The sequence below is a fragment of the Silene latifolia genome, chromosome 5 (assembly GCF_048544455.1).
Source record: "Silene latifolia isolate original U9 population chromosome 5, ASM4854445v1, whole genome shotgun sequence".
Taxonomy (NCBI): Eukaryota; Viridiplantae; Streptophyta; class Magnoliopsida; order Caryophyllales; family Caryophyllaceae; genus Silene; species Silene latifolia.
Genome location: NC_133530.1, coordinates 30,306,246 through 30,329,111, shown reverse-complemented (window position 1 = coordinate 30,329,111; position 22,866 = coordinate 30,306,246).

Sequence of the window (22,866 nt, the reverse complement as noted above, 5' to 3'; positions counted from 1 at the left end):
ATTCTTATCTGAGGTGGAGAAAGGCCGCAACTCGGAAGAGCGAGAGGCGAGGAAACGTGAGCCTGTTGATTACAAGGTGCGAGGGAGAGAAAGAGAAGGAGAAGCATCTGACAGAGGGAGAAGAAGAAGCTGGATTTCAGGTCATTCATCCTTCGAAGAAATCAAAGACTACTCCTGTCGCGGAAATGGTGGTTGGCAAGAGTGGTAGAGTCAGGCCTCGAGAAACACCGCTGGTGATTAGGTTTGAAGTGGTGCAAGAGCGCCCAGCTCGAGGTCGTGACGGGAAATATGACAAGAATGACAAGGGCAAGGGGAAGATGGAGGAATAGCCCGAGTCTTTATTTATTATTTGATTATTAGTATTATTGTTTTTGTAATAAAAAGGAGGGATTTTTAGAATCCTAGCCTATTCTATTTTTATTATGTAACGTACTATTATTATTAGAAAGTGAATGAAATAAAAAAGATTAAATGGTTATGAAACCGTTGAGATTTTCCACGTATTATTCTTGTCGAATTTCAAATGCGATGCAAATGTCCCTCTATTTACATTTTAGATATAATGGGTTGAATCCCGTGAAGGATTGCCTACGTATTCACTTAAAAAGCGAAATCAAACCCTTGCGCGTAGTTCGAGTAAATGTAAAAGAATAATTGTTCGAAGCAAGAGCTTGTACTGAACATAGAAAATAAGCATGAGCTTTTGCTTACTCTGGAGGTGCGAATTTAGTTTATTTGATGATATGAGGATGACAAACTTGTCAAAATGCAAGAGCTCAGTGACATTTAGCTTATTTCAGCTTGGCCGGGGGCCGTTTATTTAGTGCCACAAGAGCGACACATGGGTTTACGTGAGGCGCGTTTTTGTCCTATTCTAGGCATAGTACCGTTTCAATTGGTCGAGGTTTGTGGGGTTTGAAAATTCATTCCCATCTAGGTCTGTGATTCTAACCGCACCCCCTGGGAGTATGGATTTGACTAGAAATGGTCCGGCCCAATTAGGTTTGAATTTTTCCCTTGGGTCGACAGGTAAAAGAGCTCTAACCGATTTGAGTACTAAGTCTCCTTCTTTGATGTTTCTTGGCCTAACCCTTTTGTTGAAAGCTCGTTTGATACGGGCTTGATATGTTTGGACATTATGTAAGGCGCGTAGCCTACGTTCATCCAGGAGGATGAGTTCTTCATACCTATCCTTCTTCCAATCGGCCTCCGGGATTTGACTTTCTAGTAGAATACGCAAGGATGGTATCTCTAGCTCGACTGGTTGTACAGCTTCCATGCCGTAGGTCAAATAGAAAGGAGTAGCCCCAGTGGGCGTTCTAACAGATGTACGATACCCCCATAAGGCGAAAGGTATCTTGCTTGGCCAATCTCTGTAGTTGTCGATCATTTTCTTGAGAATCGTGACAACATTCTTATTTGCCGCTTCTACCGCGCCGTTAGTCTGTGGTCTATAGGGCGAAGAGTGATGATGCTTAATCTTGTATTTGGCTAGCAATTGCTCGGTTTCAGCTTGGAAGTGTGACCCATTATCGCTAATGATCTCATGTGGGCAACCATATCGACAGATGATGTTATTTTGTATGAATTTGGCCACATTTTTGGCCGTAAGACCCGTGTAGGAAGCCGCTTCTACCCATTTGGTGAAATAGTCAATCGCCACTAGAATGAAACAGTGACCTCTGTTCGGTGGGGTTATTTTCCCGATTATGTCGATTCCCCATGCAGAGAATGGCCAAAGAGATGTCATCGCGTATAGCAACGAAGGAGGGACATGTTGTACATTCCCGAAGATTTGACAATTGTGGCAGTGTCTCACGTATTTGATGCAATCGGATTCCATTGTGGTCCAATAATACCCCAAACGTGTGATTTTCTTTGCCATCATGGGCCCACTCATGTGAGGACCGCATTCTCCGTCGTGGACTTCTTCCATCACCTTTCGTACCTGTGAATGATCAAGGCATCGCAGGACTACACCAAGAGGTGTTCTTTTGTATAATTCTCCTTGCATCAGAATGTATTGGGAAGCTAATAGGCGTATAGCACGTTGTCCCCTTTTGTCCATATCTGTGGGTAGGTACCATTAAGCTTGAAATTCAGGATTGCTTGGAACCAGGGTTCCTGTGCGATTTCCTCTTCGTCGGTGATTTGATGGATGTAAGCCGGCTCTGACCGTCGTTCGATACACAAAGGCATGTCCATCATGTGATCTGGCATATTAATCAAAGATGCGAGTTTCGCAAGAGTGTCTGCAAATTGATTTTCCTCCCGAGGTAGGTGTAGGTATGTTACATGATCAAAGAATTGAGCGACTTGGTCTATCCTAGCCTGATAGGGCGCGAGGCTTTCACTTCGTATTTTCCAAGATCCTGTAACTTGGTTGATGATCAGTGATGAGTCCCCATGTATTCGGAGGTTTTTGATGCCTAAGCTTACTGCCGCTTGTAGTCCAATGAGACAAGCTTCCGTGCAAACATTGTTTGTCACCTCGAAGTCGAGTTTGACAGCAATCCGTGTATGCTCACCTTCAGGAGAAATGAGCAACACTCATATTCCGAATCCTCTTGAGTTTGATGCTCCATCAAAGTATAGGTCCCAGGAGTCTACATCTGTTTGAAGTATATCCTCGTCGGGAAATGACCAAGTATCTATGGTTTGTGCGTCGTTGATGGGATTTTCTGCGAAGAATTCGGCGACGGCGCGACCTTTTATAACTTTCAGTGGCACATATTTAAGGTCGAATTCTGAGAGCATCAGAGTCCATCTTATCAGACGTCCGTTGAGGACGGGTTTCTCGAAGAGGTATTTGACTGGATCCATTTTGGAGTATATCTTGACGGAGTAGCTAAGCATGTAGTGACGTAGCTTCTTCGTTGCCCACACAAGAGCGAGGCATGTCTTTTCGAGTTGCGAGTATTTGCACTCATATTCCAAGAACTTCTTACTTAGATAGTAAATAGCTCTTTCTTCGCTTCCTACAGTTTGAGCCAACATGGCACCCATGGCGGTTTCATTCTTGTGAGATATAAACCAAGAGGTTGATCTCGTTGCGGTGGCATAAGCACTGGTGGTTTAGCCAATATCTCCTTAATTCGGTCAAACGCCTTTTGACAATCATCATCCCACATGGTGTGGTCTGTTTTCTTGAGTTTCTTGAAGATAGGCTCACAAATCATCGTAAGTTTCGATATGAATCGACTTATGTATTGTACTTTTCCCAGGAATCCTCTGACTTCTTTTTCTGTTTGAGGTTGTGGCATTTCAATCAGAGCTTTGATTTTTGAAGGATCTATTTCTATACCGCGTTGGCTAACGACATATCCCAGGAGTTTCCCAGATGTTACCCCAAATGTGCACTTCTGGGGGTTGAGTCTCATGTTGTACTTTCGTAGCCTTGCGAAGAACTTGCGAAGGTTTGCAATATGTCCCTCTCTTTCCTTGGATTTGACGATCATGTCATCTACATATACCTCAACTTCTTTGTGCATCATGTCATGTAGGAGTGTAGTTGCGGTGCGTTGGTATGTAGCTCCGGCGTTGATCAATCCGAACGGCATTACCGTATAGCAATATGTTCCCCATTGGGTGACGAATGCGGTCTTGTGCATATCTTCCATGGCCATCTTGATTTGGTTATAACCCGCATATCCATCCATGAAGGATAGTAATGCGTGGTCTGCAGTATTATCTACCAATATGTCAATGTGAGGTAGAGGAAAGTCATCTTTTGGACTCGCTTTGTTCAAGTCCCTAAAATCAACACGTACACGGATTCTCCCATCCTTTTAGGCACGGGTACTATGTTAGCTACCCGGTCAGAATACTCGAAAACTTTGATGAACCCGCTTTGAATTGCTTGTCAACTTCTTCCTTAATCTTTAGAGCCCATTCGGTTCTCATTCGTCGAAGCACATTTCACGGGTTTGAAACCCGGCTTGATCGGAATCCTATGTTCGGCAATATCCCTGTCGATCCCTGGCATGTCTTTGTAGGACCAAGCGAAAACGTCTTCGAATTCATTTAGGAGGTCTATGAAATCGGCCCTTTCGATTGAGCTCAAGGTAGTCCCTATCTTAAGTTCTTTGGGTTCTAGTTCGGTTCCTACATTGATGGGTTCGGTGTCCTCTATTACAGGTCCCCCTTCCCCTTCCTGTAGTATTTCTTTGGCTACGTAGGGAGGTATTTCGGTCAAGTCTGGGTCTTGGTAATCCTCAGTATCATCGTAAACAGAATTGCACTCAAGATAACACAAAGAGTAAGCAGAACCTGATTTATTCATATTAAGATTTGAGTAAAGTTGAAACAAAGAAGCCAACTGATCCATGGTCAGTGGCGGCAAAGGGACAGTAGTTGGGGCATTTCCCGAACTACTGTGACTACTCGAGGCTAAGCTAGGAGAAATGAAGGGAGTGGGGATGACAACAGGAGTAGATTTTCTAATGACTTTTCTAGACTCCGGCTCGACTCGACTCGACTCCGACTCGAACTCGTCGTCTTCTCGGTTCTCCTTTGAACATCTCTCCTTCTCCGGTGGTGAGCTTGAAGAGTCTTCCTTGGTTGTTGGTCCATTTGATAGATTTTCTCCATCCTTTCGCTTTTGCTTTGTGTTAGTTTCGTGATCAACGCGGTGGGGTTGAAGCGATCGTCCGAAGTATCATAGTAATGATCTCATCGCGCGGCCCTAATGAATCGATCTTCTCCAAACAATAGGCTAACAGATTGTTCGTCTAAGCAAGGTGCTTGACGGGTTTTGACGGTAGGAACCGTTTCGGAAGGAATGAAGTAGCAATCGTGAAAGATCTCGATTCCGGCTAGCTTCCTCTCAAGATAATGCCAAGGTTCGGGAAATCCGTGAAAGAGTTCTGAACTTCCTTCTTGAACAAAGTATCCATTTAAAGTGGGGAGATATGGCCTCATTTGGACTCCTACGTGCTTGCGGTTTTTGACTTGGGCGAGCATTTCGAGAACTTCCTCTTTTGTGGGTTTGTACCCTAAACCAAGTGGTATTCTTGTTGAGTTGCCTTCCTTGTATGGTGCGAAGGTATTCTTCCGAATTGGGTTCAAAGGCATTCCAGGGAAGTATCCCTGAGATTTGAGTATGTGGTTGACCACCAAGTTGGAGTAGGGATTATAGTATAAAGGTGCCAACTCACTTTCTATGACGCTTACACTTTGGAAGCCCCCAAGTTCGTATATGGGATCCACAAGGACTTGATTGTTTGATTGCTTCTCGATTATTGCCTTGATGGGTGACGAAGTGATCGTCACTACTTTTCCATTTAGTGGGATCTTGATCTTTTGATGAAGGGTGGATGTTACCGCTTTGGAAGCATGAATCCAAGGCCTTCCCAGAAGTATGTTGAATGAAGCTTCGATGTCCACTATTTGGAAGTTAACCTTCCGTTCGATTGGTCCTGTGGCTATGGTTAGGTTAGCAAGTCCTACCACTTTTCGTCGCGTACCGTCATATGCACGAACACCTTGATTTGTAGGAGTCCAATCCGACTCTTTCATGCCTAGTTTGTATGCCGTTTTGAGGGGTATGACGTTGACCGCGGAGCCATCATCTACCAAGGTCATTGGCACATTTTTCTTTAGACAAATGACAGTGATGTATAGAGCAAGGTTATGACTAGCGCCAAAAGGTGGCAAGTCTTCATCCGAGAAAGTAATAGGATTACTTAGCTTAGGTGATTCTTGGAAGACCAAGTTGACTATATCTTCAGGAGTAGAGTTATGTGCTACATTCAATTTGGCCAAAGCTTGCAGTAAAGCTTGGCGATGTGGAAATGAGCTTGCCACTAGTTGCCAGACTGAAAGATCAGCCTTGGTTTTCTGTAATTGTTTGAGCAAATGATCAGTGGGGTCATCTTCGTTGTCATTTGGTGTGATGACGTTGGTTGGACCGTTTTGAGTAGTGCTTTGATATGGGCGACCCGAACGAGTTAGGTGATCCACATCTTGGTCTTCACCATTTTGGACTATTTCCTTGACTAGGGAGTTTTCAATGAGATACTCGTCCTCATCGTCATCGGCCCAAACCCCATTAACTGCAGCTAGTTCCTTCATTCTCATGATATCACTTTCTAGTCGTATGATTTGATCGACTAGTTTATCAACCACGGTGACTACTTCTTGCATATTGGCATTTTGAGAGAAGATCAATGGTACGCGTTCTTTAGGTATTGCGTTGGGATTGCGCAAGGCCGTTACCATGTTTTCTAGTTCCCACACTTGTCTATCTACATTCCTTGCCCATGTGATGAAGTCGGAAATGGTGGGGGAGATAGTAGAGTAGAGCCTTTCTTTCTCAATTGCATGAATTTCGTTTTCGGTGGGAGAAATGAGGTGTGAGCAATCTAAGGTAGATTCGTCACTTGTAATCACTAGAACTCCAAGAGGATTCTGAGTGTTGTTGGGCTTACCTCCTGGTGGAATTGGAAGTCGACCATCTTCAATCATATCTTGAAGCACGTGTTTCAACTTGTAGCATTTTTCTGTGTTGTGCCCTTTGCCCCTATGGTATTCACAGTATGAATTTTCATCCCAAAACTTTGACTTCTTTTCGGGTTCGGGAGTAGGTCCAATGGGTTGGAGTTTACCTTGCTTCATTAACCTTTTTAGAGCGTTGGAGTACGTATCCCCAAGGTTTGTGAATTTCCTTGGTTGAGTAGTTTTCTTAGATGGCTCGAGAAGGTTAACTTCGTCGGTCTTGCTAGTAGAGCCGTACGAACGACTTGTGGACCCTTGATATCCTCGACCTACCGTTTTGGACAAGAGTCCCTTACGGATGTCATCTTCAATTCGTGTCCCTAATACAGTTAAGTCCTTGAAAGTCTTTGATGTTTTGATATCTCAAATGGTTGGCATATATGGGCTTGAGATTATCCACAAACTTTTCCACAAGAGTAGCCTCATCCGGGCGTTCAACTAGTTGAGTACTAGTCTTCCTCCACCTACTTAGGAAGTCGGTGAATCCTTCTTTGTCATTTTGGGTAAGAACCTCTAGAGTACGCATGTTGACTTGGATCTCGGCATTATCCGCATATTGTTTAGAGAACTCGATTGCGGCGTCTTCCCAAGTAGCGACTTTCTTGTGATCTAAAGTGTAGAACCATTGCTTCGGGATGGTGTCAAGAGATGAAGGAAAGATCCTTAAGAACATCTCGGGTTTGATGCCTTTGATAGACATGTAATCCTTGAAGGCACGGATGTGGTTCAAAGGGTTCTCATGTCCTTTGAACTTAGGGATATCCGTCATGCTGAAGTTAGTTGGCAATTTGGAATTGACGGCTTCATACTTGCGATTGTTTTTCCTATAAATGTCATCCCCCTTAAGGTACATCAATTGCTCCTCTAGGTATTGGAGTCTTTTCTCAGCTGCAGTCGTCCCTATGATAGGATTCTCATCCCTAGACTCGTCGTCGGAGTAACGTAGTACTTCACTTTTAAGGGGAGGCAACCTTCCCTCTACATCAAAGATACGGCCCTCGATGAGTTCAAGGCGGTCATAGGTTTGGTTTTGGGTAACTTGCATTTGGGCTAGCGCGGCTAGGATTCGATCATTACTATCTTGAATTTGTTGGAGATTCGTTTCATCACTTGATCCGGGCATCTTGGAAACTGGATAAGAGATCGGCGACGAATCAAAACACGATCGACCATTCTATCACACTTGCTAAAAGAGGAAAAGTTTTGACTCGTGAAGTGGGTGTGTGCCACTTGTGTTGAGTGAGTTTTGAAGAAAGACAAGGTCTTTGAAAATGTGTATCCTAGTCAACTGTAGTGTAGTTGTATTGTAATTCATAATTATTGTACCTCTTTTATTGTTTGTATGTTTTCACATGTAATTGAACTTAAATCCTACTTCGACCCAATTGTATGCTAATTACGTTTCAACCGACTTAATATTAATTCTCACATGCTAGGATTAAGACTTGGATGTTGCATTGCATGCATATAGCCGACGATATATCGAGTACGAATAACTTCCCTAAACATTAGTAGAGGCCGCTATCGAGGCGGGCGGGATTAGGTGTTCGATCAAAAGAGCTTCCTAATACGTACCCTCACCCCTTACTCCAGATCTCCGTGAGCACCCGTGTTCATTGGCATCCACGAGAGTCATTCTAGACATAGAATGCTAAGGGTAACGATTGCTTAGTGTTCATGTCACTACTTTGTGTCTTGACATGACACGAGGTATTCGAACGGTTCCAATTTCCCATAAAAATTGGTGGCGACTCCATACAAAATGCAAACGCTTGTTTTTCGACCTTCACCAAGCGCCCCCGTGGGCGGCCCGCTGTCCACAGTTTGGCGACTCCGCTGGGGATAATACACTTACGTGTAGCTAGGGTGAAACTTGAACAAGGTTAGGGAATAGTTTGTACAAGACAATTGTCGGTTTTCATAACTCGGTCTTCCTAGACCATTTTATTCGGCCTTCCTAGGTCCAACCCAACCCATTCGACCAATCGTCCCGTTTAAACGGTCCTAATTCTTATTTGGGCCTAAGGATGGATAGCGGTTGACGTCATCCATACCATGATGCTTACTCTTATTTGTATCAAGGGCCTTCACTACTTGAGGAAATGGACTAGGAATCGGCCTTACTCTTGTTTGGCACGAGCCTCTCCACAGACTTCGGGTTTGATGGTTCGGTATGGCAACCCACCCTTTAAACCAAAACCCTTTTAAATGCACTCAGCATCCCGTTATAATGCTTGTATAAATGTGTAAACCTTACGTGATCACCATTTCTAAACAAATCATGACGAATTTTCAAAAATCAAAACCCAATTTCAAAACAAAAATTCGAAAAAAGGCCTTCAATTAGCGCAAAATCCAAAAATTACAATGATGAAAATTACAATAATTACAATGGAATAGGCGATTTATGTCGAAAATACCTTTAAAACGGATAATTTGAGAAAAAGAAATAAAAGAAGGAATTACGAACAAAACAGAAGGTGATAATACGGATAATAGTTAGTTAATACGTAAACTAAACAAACTAGGTCAAGGAAGAAACGGAGTTCAGGGACAGAAATCATCCTGGAACAGGCGCAGCAGGACTGCGCCCTCTGGAAGAGGCGCAGCAGTTGCTGCGTCTGTTCCAAGGGTGAGTTCTGGCTGTGAAGCCGGAACCGCAAATCGTTAATCTGAATTGATGAATTTAATGATGGATTAAAATATTTACTCGGATGGAAGTGATTAATAGGTTAATTACATGTGAATGATGGTCATAAAAGCGATAAACATGGATAGGATGAAATTAAACGGATTATTTACATGAAATTATGATGAAAGCATTAATGAGTCCTCTATTGAAATAAGTCAATTAGACTAAATACGACGGATATACAACGAATATGTGACGAACATGCGATTAAACAGATTAAACTGTATCAATGAAGAATTCCAGAAACTCAATATGAACAAATTGAACCTCTAAAATCCGGGATTGAATTTAATGACGAAAACCCGTAAATATTGAATTATTTAGGATTTAAGTCGGATTTATGATGAATTAAGCATGTTAAAGACGATGAATAATATATACATGTGATTTATATGCTATCATGACGAAGAATAGACAAACGAATAAGCAAAAGAAGGATTTTGAACACGGATCACAGAGGACAAACGAAGAAGAAAGGAAGCAGGAACTGCGGCAGCCTCACGAAGAGGCGCAGCAGGAACTGCGCTCCTTCGAAGAGGCGCAGCGATTCTGCGTCCTTTCTCGACGGTTACTTACTGGAAATCCGCAAAAACAGGTTTTAACAAAGGGTTTTAGAAATCGATTTTAACGGTATTTTCGACGTAAACCTTACAATTGATGATACGAAAAGGTAAAATACAACAAATAAATAAGGATTATACACCCTCAGACTTACATGTTGATGGAACGAGAAGAACTAAGATATCGATTAGTGAATGCTCGACGCGAATGCAAAGAGAGTGCCCTCGTAAGAGGAAAACGATTGATTAATTAAGTTGATTGAGTGTAGTTGGTCAAATTGGTCGGTCATGCAACGGAGAGGCTGGTACCCGGAAAGATCCGAGCTTACGTGGTCGAAAGTTCAATCACGTAGGCGCCAATAAGTAAGAACAAAGTCTAGAATGCAAAGGGAGAAGAGAAGGGCGGACACTCGCGTGAGAAATATGAGGAACGAAGGCTCCTATTTATACTAATCACGTGAAGGAATTAGGGTTTCGGAGACTCTTTGGAAGTGAATCTCGGAAAGATATGAAAAAGATACGTAAGACATGCAGAGAAGGGCCTGGGAAGAGGCGCAGCAGCCACTGCGTCTCTTGGAAGAGGCGCAAAGACTCTTGCGTCTATTACCAGGAGGTTTCCTCCTGCTGAAGAAAGATTTCCGCGTTTGAGTTATGGTAGGACGGAAATAATTCGATTATCTTATGAATATCACGGGATATTATTTGCCAAAAGATAGAATTTATAAAATATGGAATAGAAATATCCGGAACATTCCAGAATATTCTGACTCGGGATTTAACGGTTATCAGAAAATGGAGACGGTTTTTGACCCGGACTCCGAATGTACTCTAATTACTACCAAAACGACCGTATCGGGACGTAGATGACAACTAAGAGGTAGGCATTTAATATTTGAGCAATCACTTGACGATAATCTTACGAACTGTCACAAATCGTTCCGCGTATCAAACATGCGGCCCAATCATCACCGGGTGGTTTGCGGGAGGTGCAGAAATGAGGTATCTACAATTTATAATAAATTATTCATTCAATTTTTCAATTGTTTCGTAAACAATAATTTTATCTAAGTAATAAAACAATTCGATTGCTTAGACCGTATCTCATTTAATCAAATTACAATAAGACACGTTAATTTTACTCACAAAATCACCCGTCAATTTTAAGCAATTTAATTAACTCGTATCGGCATACGATTAATTAAATAATCAATTAAGAGTATTTTCCTATAGGTATGACCTAAGGGGATCAACTGATCACCACCGTCGCACGACAGTAATGTCAAACTCTAGTCAGCCAATCATTACCGATATGTGTGAACCAGTTGACTTTAAAATATTATATCCCACATGTATTCTTAAAATGAGATTTAAACATGTGATCATCATGATCAACAGTTGTGATCGCATTATTGTCGGAGGACACTTGATCCAACAGCATCTCCCACCGAACCTAATGCTAGGTCCACCGCCGCCGCTAGGCTAGCCTATGAGGTTTACCAAAAGGAGTCCGCCGCGATCAAAAACGTGTTGATCTTTGCAAAGGAGGCCGAACTCCAACGAAGTGCTATTAAGATTAGCACCGCTCATGAGATCTACATGAAGCTTGTGAACATGTTTTCACGAGCTCCTAGGGTCATATAGTATGAGGCGGCCTCCGCATTCTTTGATCTTAACATCAAGGAGGGCCAAAAAGTGAGTCCTCATGTGCTCAAGTTGATGGAGCATGTTGAGACCTTGAAAATGCATAAGGTGGAGATTCCCGATGAACTCGTGATTGACCGCATCCTTCATTCCCTCAACAAAATCAAAGCATATGCTCAATTCCGGGTGAATTTCTATATGCAAGATAAGAAGGTTTCCCTAGATGAGTTGCACAAAATGCTTGTGCAAGCCGAAAGGGATATGGGGTTAAGTGTTAGCTCCACCAAAGATGTTCTCAATGTCAATCGCAGGAGCAAAGGAACCTTCAAGAAGAGCGGGAAATAGGGGAAGAAGCGAACTCCCAACAGGAATATAGCTAAAGCTTGTGAAGCTAGTACCTCCAAGCCCAAGTACAGCGCCCCCACCGAGGACAAGTGCCACTATTGTTGTGGTGTTAGGCATTGGATGAGAAACTGTTCCAAATACCTTCGCGACATCAAAGCTGGAAAGGTTATTCCAGTAGTTATATAACTATCCGTATCTTTTATGTTTCAATCTCAACTTTGGTATGTTGATAAAAGTTGTGATGATTACCCTTTTATTGTAAATAGGGCCTCCTACCAAGGACACAGGCAAGGAAAAGCAAGCTTAGAGGATTATGTGGGAAGCTAGAGTAGCCGACCGTGGTGATGGATCAATGCATGCTTGGCTTTAATTTGCTTTGTCTTTAATTTTATGATGTATTTCAAGTTTTTAGAACTATTTTGATTTCCTTGTGTGACTTGGAAATTGGTTTGTAATCCTTTAAACAATTGTTGTGATTTGGATATTTGTGGTTTGGTTTTTAACCCAAATCACTTGTTTTATCACTTGTTCTAAAATCATCATCATAAATTACTTACGTAGAGAAACATTAGATAAACAACTCAAAATGATCTAATAGACGATTATGATGATTGGATCATTATATGTCCATAAGCTATAAATTTGATTCTCTTTATGTCTTTGTTACTTAAAGTAACAACTTACTTATGTAAGATCAATTATAAAGTTGTAATGAGCTATTGAACTCATTAAGTAGGGAATTTACGATACCATACGGACACATTATTCTAAACGTATGGTCAACCATGAGATACCTAGAATAGAGGGTCTATTAAACAGTTGACATGGATAAGACTCGTATATTACATGAATTAAACTGCCATGTTAGGGATGGTCTTTTGAAAGCTAATACATAGTCTAGATAAACTTCTAAAAATCCACCATATATATGTTTGTAACTCACAAAGCTATCTCTCAAGAAAATAGATGTATTTCTGAGAGATAAAGTGGGAGTAAATTGGATCGTTACAAACATGTCTTATAGTATTACTTTGTGAAAAGTAATAGAACTATAGAGTGGGTGTGTAGTTGAACTATAGTCTATAAAGATAGAATGGGAGCATAGTTCAGTGGGAGTTTATCGCACATGTCTTATTGTTAAAACATTACTTTGTGAAAGTGATAGTATCATGACCTTGTTACATACGAGCCATAGCATTACAATCCGAAAATGGTTACTCATGAGTATATTTACTTTAAAGTGAGGGCCTCTTTAAAGGTAAATAGAGCTTCAGAGTACACAAATGCATAAGATTGACATGAAGATGTTGATCAAGATACATTATGTTAGGAATTGCCGAATTTCATTTTAATGAAGAATGGCAAATAAAAATTCTCTTTTCTAAAATGGGAACTTAGAGAAGGAAGTGTTTCGAATACAAAATCTTAGATAAAGATTTAAGAGTCCTAACATCTTATGCGTAGCTTTCTTAAGTGATCCTAGAATGATCTTAAGTAAGCATTAAAGGATTATACTTTTCATGTGATAATAGTGAATGGTTTTATTCACATGATTGAAGAATCATGATTATACATGAAGTTAAGTGGGAGCTAGAATCATTTTCTCCATGTCTTATATGTTGATCACATATTACTTATGGAGAATAATGAACCAATGCTCTCTTTTGGCAAGAGTGATTGGAAGACTTGGAAAGGGATGCAAATTATACAAGATTTTTGAATCCATGTGAGAGAATATTGGCATAGAGTTGAGAGTCTTATGACGATAAGATCTTTCATACCTGCTGTACATCAACAAGGTTAAATAGGCTATTCATGTTGATAGAAGTGGAAATACTATGATGGAGTCATAGTCATTCACTAAACCTATTAAGTTGTTGATCACATGAAATCGATTGCTAATGTTTCCATAATTAGAATGATCATGTATACCAACAGACGCACATGACATGATGTCATTTATGCCTAGGGCATAATAAGTCAATAACAAGATAATTCCTATGATATGGCTTCTGGAAAGCCTTATAGAACATCCTAGAGATTCTTGAGAAGAATTAAGGATTCGTTCATATGTTTGGATGATAAGTGTAGATACCTCATTTCTGCACCTCTCGCAAACCACCCGGTGATGATTGGGCCGCATGTTTGGTACGCGGAACGATTTGTGACAATTCATAAGATTATCGTCAAGTGATTGCTCAAATATTAATGTCTACCTCTTAGTTGTCATCTACGTGCCAATACGGTCGTTTTGACAGTAATTAGAGTACATTCGGAGTCCGAGCCTAAAACCGTCTCCATTTTCTGATAACCTTTAATTCCCGAGTCAGAATGTTCTGGAATGTTCCGGATATTTCTATTCCATATTTCATAAATTTTATCTTTTGGTAAACAATTTCCCGTAATATTCATATAAGATATTAAGGAAAACCGAATTATTTCCGTCCTACCATAACTCAAACACGGAAATCTTTCTTCCGCAGGAGGAAACCCCTTGGGAATAGACGCAGCAGGTGCTGCGCCTTTTCCAAGAGACGCGATGGGCTCGCCTGCGCCTCTTCCCAGGCCCTTTTCTGCGTATTTCTCGTATCTTTTTCATATCTTTCCGAGATTCACTTCCAAAGAGTCTCCGAAACCCTAATTCCTCCACGTGATTAGTATAAATAGGAGCCTTCGCTCCTCATATTTCTCACGCGAGTGTCCGCCCTTCTCTTCTCCCTTTGCATTCTAGACTTTGTTCTTACTTTGTGGCATCTACGTGCTTGAACTTTCGACCACGTAAGCTCGGATCCTTCTGAGTACCAGCCTCGTTTGCATGACCGACCCATTTGACCAACTCCACATAAATCAACTTAATTAACTTAATCGTTTTCCTCTTACGAGGGCACTTTCTTTGCATTCGCGTCGAGCATCACTAATCGATATCTTAGTCCTTCTCGTTTCGTCAACATGTAAGTCTGAGGGTGTAATCTCTCTTTTATTTATTGTATTTTACTTATTGTATCATCATCAATTGTAAGGTTTATGTCGAAAATATCATTAAAACTGATTTCTAAAACCTTGTTTAAAACCCTTTTTACGGATTTCCAGTAGACTAACCGTCGAGAAAGGACGCAAAGAATCGCTGCGCCTCTTGAAGGAGCGCGTTAGCACTGCTGCGCCTCTTCGTGAGGCTGCCGCAGTTCCTGCTTCCTTTCTTCTTCGTTCGTCCTCTGTTATTCGTCAAGTTTCTTTTATTTGTTTCGTTTGTCTGTTCATTCTTCATCATAATAGCATATAATTCACATGTATATTATAATCATCATCATTAATATGTTTTAATCATCACAAATCCGACTTAAATCCCAAATATTCCAATATTTGCGGGTTTTCGTCATTAAATTCAATTCCGGGTTATAGAGATTCAATTCATCAATATTGGGTTTCTGAAATTCGTATTTGATATATTTACATCTGTCCTTTGTCATATTTATCACATATTCGTCATTAATCCATCGTATCTAACTTAATCCATTAATTTGTTTAGTTTGTTATTATTTTTCACTCCTGTAATTAATCCATCTTATATTAATTCGTTTAATTCCGTCTTATTCATGTTTTATCGTTTCTATGACCCATTAATCTCATGTAAGTAACCTATTAATCACTTTCATCCGAGTAAATAATTTTTAATCGACCATTAAATTCACCAATGAATATTAACAACGCGCAATTCCGGCTTCACAGCCGAATTCGAAGTCAGAACAGAACGACGCAAGAATCGCTGCGCCTATTCCAAAAGACGCAGCTCTGCTGCGCCTGTTCCGGGTTGAATTCTTTCCCTGAACTCCGTTTTTGCCTTGACTTAGTTATTTAGTTTACGCATAATTGAATATTAACCGTAATATCACCTTCTGATCTGTTTCTAATTTATTCTTTTATTCTTTTTCTCAAATTATCCGTTTTAAAGGTATTTTCGACATAAATCGCCTATTCCTTTGTAATTATTGTAATTTTCATTATTGTAATTTATAATTATTGTATTTCTTTTATTGCTTGAATGTTTTCACATGTAATTGAACACTAAATCCTACTTTGACCCAATTGTCTGTTAAATTGATTGTCAACCGACTTAGCCTAATTCTCACATGCTAGGATTAACACTTGGATGTTGCATTGCATGCATACAATCGACGATATATCGAGTACGAATAACTTCCCTAATCATTAGTAGACGCCGCTATCGAGGCGGGCGGGATTAGGTGTTCGATCAAAAGAGCTTCCTAATACGTACCCTCACCCCTTACTCCAGATATCTGTGAACACCCGTGTTCATTGGCATCCACGAGAGTTATTCTAGACATAGAATGCTAAGGGTAACGATTGCTTAGTGTTCATGTCTTTACTTTGTGTCTTGACATGATATGAGGTATTCGAACGGTTCCAATTTCCCATAAAAATTGGTGGCGACTCCATACAAAATGCAAACGCTTGTTTCTCTTTTCCTCCCAAGCGCCCCTGTGGGCCCCCGTTGTCCACAGTTTGGCGACTCCGCTGAGGATAATACACTTACGTGTAGCAAGGGTGAAACTTGAACAAGGTTAGGGAATAGTTTGTATAAGACAATTGTCGGTTTTCATAACTCGGTCTTCCTAGATCGTTTCATTCGGCCTTCCTAGGCCCAACCCAACCCATTCGACTAATCGTCCCGTCTAAACGGTCCTAATTCTTATTTGGGCCTAAGGATGGATAGCGATTGACGTCATCCATACCATGATGCTTACTCTTGTTTGTATCAAGGGCCTTCACTACTTGAGGAAATGGACTAGGAATCGGCCTTACTCTTGTTTGGTACTAGCCTCTCCACAGACTTCGGGTTTGATGGTTCGGTATGGCAACCCACCCTTCAAACCAAAACCCTTTTAAATGCACTCAGCATCCCGTTATAATGCTTGTATAAATGATTGTACCTTACGTGATCACCACTTCTAAACAAAACCATGACGATTTTTCAAAAAATCAAAACTCATTTTTAACCAAAATTTCGAAATAGGCTTTCAATTAGCGCAAAATCCGGTCAAAACTCTGTCCGTTTGTCGTGTCAAAATTCGGGCCACAAGCCCATTTCAAAACCTCACTTCGAGTCCACTCCTACAACTACACTACAGTTGACTAGGACACACATTTTCAAAAACCTTGTCTTTCTTCAAAGCTCACTCAACACAAGTGGCACACACCCACTTCACGAGTCAAAACATTTCTTTCTTTTAGCAAGTGTGTTAGAATGGTCGATCGTGTTTTGATTCGTCGCCGATCTCTTATCCAGTTTTCAAGATGCCCGGATCCAGCGAAACAAATCTCCACCAACTTCAAGATGGTAATGATCGAATCCTAGCCGCGCTAGCCCAAATGCAAGTCACCCAAGACCAAGTCTATGACCGCCTTGAACTCATTGAAGGCCGTATCTATGCCGTAGAAGGAAGGTTGCCTCCTCACGAAAGTGAAGTAATAGGTGACTCTGATAATGAATCCAAGGATGAAAATCCTCTCATGGGAATGATCAGAGTGAGAAAAGACTCCAATACTTAGAGGAGCAATTGATGTACCTTAAGGGGGATGACATTTATAGGGAGAATAATCGCAAGTATGAGGCCGTCAATTCCAAATTGCCAACTAACTTCAATATGACGGATATCCCTAAATTCAAGGGACACGAGAACCCTTTGAACCACATCCGTGCCTTCAAGGATTACATGTATATCAAAGGCATCAAACCCGAGATGTTCTTAAAGATCTTTCCTTCATCTCTTGACACCATCCCGAAGCAATGGTTCTACTCCTTAGATCACAAGAAGGTCGCTACTTGGGAAGATGCCGCAATCGAGTTCTCTAAACAATATGCGGATAATGCCGGGATCCAAGTAAACATGCGTACTCTAGAGGTTCTTACCCAAAATGACAAAGAAGGATTCACCGACTTCCTAAGTAGGTGGAGGAAGACTAGCACCCAACTAGTTAAACGCCCGGATGAAGCTACCCTTGTGGAAAAGTTTGTGGATAATCTCAAACCCATCTATGCCAATCATTTGAGATACCAAAACATCAAAACTTTCAAGGACTTAACCGTACTAAGGACAAGGAATGAAGATGACATCCGTAAAGGACTCTTGTCCAAAACGGTAGGTCGAGGATATCAAGGTTCCACAAGTCGTTCATACGGCTCTACTAGCAAGACCGATGAAGTTAATCTTCTCGAGCCATCCAAGAAAAGTACCCCACCAAGGAAATTCACAAATCTTGGGGACACTTACTCCAACGCTCTAAAAAGGTTAATGAAGCAAGGTAAACTCCAACCCATCGGACCTACTCCCGAACCCGAAAGAAAATCCAAATTCTGGGACGAGAACTCATACTGTGAATACCATAGGGGCAAGGGACACGACATAGAAAAATGCTACAAGTTGAAAAACGTGCTTCAAGACATGATTGAAGATGGTCGACTACCAATACCACCGGGAGGTAAGCCCAATAACACTGAGAATCCTCTTGGATTGCTCACACCTCATTTCTCCATGCGAAAATGAAATTTATGCAATCGAGAATGAAGGGCTCTACTCTACTATCTCCCCTACCATTTCCGACTTCATCACATGGGCAAGGAGTGTGGATATACAAGTTTGGGAATTAGAAAACATAGTGACAACTCTACATGATCCCAACGCAACACCCGAAGAACATGTGCCACTAATCTTCTCTCAAAATGCTACTATGCAAGAAGTAATCACCGTAGTTGATAAACTAGTTGACCAAATCATACGACTAGAAGGTGATATCATGAGAATGATAGAGCTAACTGCAATCAATGGAGTTTGGGCCGACGATGATGAGGACGAGGACGAGTATCTCACTGAAAACTCCCTAGTTAAAGAAATAGTCCAAAATGGTGAAGACCAAGATGTGGACCACCTAACTCGTTCGGGTCGTCCATATCAAAGCACTACTCAAAATGGTCCAACCAACGTCATCACACCAAGTGACAACGAAGATGACTCCACTAATCATTTGCTCAAGCAACTACAGAAGACAAAGGCTGATCTTTCAGTCTGGCAATTAGTAGCAAGCTCATTCCTACATCGCCAAGCTTTACTGCAAGCTTTGGCCAAACTAAATGTAGCACATAACTCCACTCCTGAAGATGTAGTCAACTTGGTCTTCCAAGACTCACCGAAGCTAAGTAATCCTATTACTTTCTCGGACGAAGATTTGCCACCTTTTGGCGCTAGTCACAACCTTGCACTATACATCACTGTCATTTGTCTAAAGAAGAATGTGCCAATGATCTTGATAGACGATGGCTCTGCAGTCAACGTCATACCCCTCAAAACAGCATACAAGCTAGGCATGAAAGAGTCGGATTGGACCCCTACCAATCAAGGTGTGCGCGCATATGACGGTACACGACGAAAGGTGGTAGGACTTGTTAACCTAACCATAGCCACAGGGCCAATCGAACGAAAGGTTAACTTCCAAATAGTGGATATCGAAGCTTCCTTCAACATACTTCTGGGAAGGCCGTGGATTCACGCTTCCAAAGCGGTAACATCCACTCTTCATCAAAAGATCAAGATCCCACTAAATGGCAAAGTAGTGACGATCACTTCGTCACCCATCAAGACAATAATCGAAAAACAGTCAAACAATCAAGTCCTTGCGGATCCCGTGTACGAACTTGGGGGCTTCCAAAGTGTAAGTGTCATAGAAAGTGAGTTGGCACCCTTATACTATGATCCCTACTCCAACATGGTGGTCAACCACATACTCAAAACCCAGGGATACTTCCCTGGAATGCCTTTAAACCCTACTCGAAGAAACACCTTCGCACCATACAAGGAAGGCAACTCAAAGAGAATACCACTTGGACTAGGGTACAAACCCACAAAAGAGGAGGTTCTCGAAATGCTTGCCCAAGTCCAAAACCGTAAGCACGTAGGAGTCCAAATGCGACCCTATCGCCCTACTTTAAATGGGTACTTTGTTCAAGAAGGAAGTCTAGAACTCTTTCACAAATTTCCCGAACCTTGGCATTATCTCGAGAGGAAGCTATTTTAATCGAGATCTTTCACGATTGCTACTTTATCCCTCCGAAACGGTTTCTACCGTCAAAACCCGTCAAGCACCTTGCTTAGACGACAAGTGTTAGCCTATTGTTTGAGAAGATCGATTCGTTAGGGCGCGCAGGATGAGATCATTACCATGATACTTCAAGACGATCGCTTCAACCCCACCGCGTTAATCACAGAAACCAACGCAAGACAGCAGAAAGGATGGAGAAAATCAATCAAATGGACCAACAATCAAGGAAGACTCTTCAAGCTCACCACTGGAGAAGGAGAGATGTTCAAAAGAGAACCAGAAGACGGCGAGTTCGAGTCGGTGTCGGAGTCAGAGTCGGAGTCTAGAGAAGTCATTAGAGAGTCTACTCTTGTCGTCATCCCCACTCCCTTTGTTTCTCCTAGCTTAGCCTCGAGTAGTCACAGTAGTTCGGGAAATGCCCCAACCACTGTCCCTCTGCCGCCACTGATCATGGATCAGTTGGCTTCTTTGTTTCAACTTTACTCAAATTTTAATATGAATAAATCAGGTTCTGCTTACTCTTTGTGTTATCTTAAGTGGAATTCTGTTTACGATGATACTGAGGATGACCAAGACCCAGACTCGATCGAAATACCTCCCTACGTAGCCAAAGAAATACTACAGGAAGGGGAAGGGGGACCAGTAATAGAGGACACCGAACCCATCAATGTAGGAACCGAACTAGAACCCCAAGAACTTAGGATAGGGACTACCTTGAGCTCTACCGAAAGGGCCGATTTCATAGACCTCCTAAATGAATTCAAAGACGTTTTCGCTTGGTCCTACAAAGACATGCCAGGGATCGACAGGGATATCACCGAACATAGGATTCCGATTAAGCCTGGTTTCAAACCAGAAATGAAGCTTGACGAATGAGAACAGAATGGGCTCTAAAGATTAAGGAAGAAGTTGACAAACAATTCAAAGCTGGGTTCATCAAAGTTTCCGAGTATTCTGACTGGGTAGCTAACATAGTACCCGTACCCAAAAAGGATGGGAGAATCCGTATTTGTGTTGACTTTAGGGACTTAAACAAAGCAAGTCCAAAAGATGACTTCCCTCTACCTCACATCGATATATTGGTGGACAATACCGCAGACCACGCGTTACTATCCTTCATGGATGGGTATGCGGGTTATAATCAAATTAAAATGGCCATGGAAGATATGCATAAGACCGCCTTTGTCACCCAATGGGGAACCTATTGTTATACGGTAATGCCGTTTGGATTGATCAACGCCGGAGCTACATATCAACGCACCACAACTACACTCCTACATGACATGATGCACAAAGAAGTTGAGGTATACGTAGATGACATGATTGTCAAATCCAAGGAAAGAGAGGGACACATTGCGAACCTTCGCAAGTTCTTCGCAAGGCTACGAAAGTACAACATGAGGCTCAACTCGAAATGCACATTCGGGGTAACATCCGGCAAACTCCTGGGATACGTTGTTAGCCAACGAGGTATAGAAATAGATCCTTCCAAAATCAAAGATCTGATCGAAATGCCACAACCTCAAACAGAAAAAGAAGTCAGAGGATTCCTGGGAAAAGTACAATATATAAGTCGATTCATATCGAAACTTACGATGATTTGTGAGCCTATCTTCAAGAAACTCAAGAAAACAGACCACACCATGTGGGATGATGATTGTCAAAAGGCATTCGACCGGATCAAGGAGATATTGGCTAAACCACCAGTGCTCATGCCACCACAACGAGATCAACCTCTTGGTTTATATCTCACAAGAATCAAACGGCCATGGGTGCCATGCTGGCTTAAACTGTAGGAAGTGAAGAAAGAGCTATCTACTATCTTAGTAAGAAGTTCTTGGAGTACGAGTGCAAATACTCACAACTCGAAAAGACATGCCTCGCTCTTGTGTGGGCAACGAAGAAGCTACGCCATTACATGCTTAGCTACTCCGTCAAAATATACTCCAAAATGGATCCAGGCAAATACCTCTTCGAGAAACCCGTCCTCAACGGACGTCTAGCAAGATGGACCCTGATGCTCTCAGAATTCGACCTTAAATACGTGCCACTGAAAGTTATAAAAGGTCGCGCCGTCGCCGAATTCTTCGCAGAAAATCCTATCAATGAGGCACAAACAATAGATACTTGGTCATTTCCAGACGAGGATATACTCCAAACTGATGTAGACTCCTGGGACCTATACTTTGATGGAGCATCGAACTTAAGAGGATTCGGAATAGGAGTGTTGCTCATTTCTCCTGAAGGCGAGCATACACCAATTGCTGTCAAACTCGACTTCGAGGTGACAAACAATGCTGCAGAATACGAAGCTTGTCTCATTGGACTACAAGCGGTAGTGAGCTTAGGCATTAAAAACCTCCGAGTACATGGGGATTCATCACTGATCATCAAACAAGTTACAGGATCTTGGAAAATCCGAAGCGAAAGCCTCGCACCTTATCAGGCTAGAATAGACCAAGTCGCTCAATTCTTTGATCACGTAACCTACCTACACCTACCTCGGGAAGAAAATCAATTTGCAGACGCTCTTGCGAAACTTGCATCTCTGATTAATATGCCGGATCACATGATGAAAATGCCTTTGTGCATCGAACGACGGTCAGAGCCGGCTTATGTCCACCAAATCACCGATGAAGAAGAGATCGCGCAGGAACCTTGGTTCCAAGCAATCCTGAATTTTAAGCTTAATGGTACCTATCCACCAGATATGGACAAGAGGGGACAACATGCTATACGCCTACTAGCTTCCCAATACGTCCTCATGCAAGGAGAATTATACAAAAGAACACCTCTTGGTGTAGTCCTACGTTGCCTTGATCATTCACAGGCACGAAAGGTGATGGAAGAAGTCCACGACGGAGAATGCGGTCCTCACATGAGTGGGCCTATGATGGCAAAGAAAATCACACGTCTGGGGTATTATTGGACCACAATGGAATCCGATTGCATCAAATACGAAAGACATTGCCACAATTGCCAAATCTTCGGGAATGTACAACATGTCCCTCCTTCGTTACT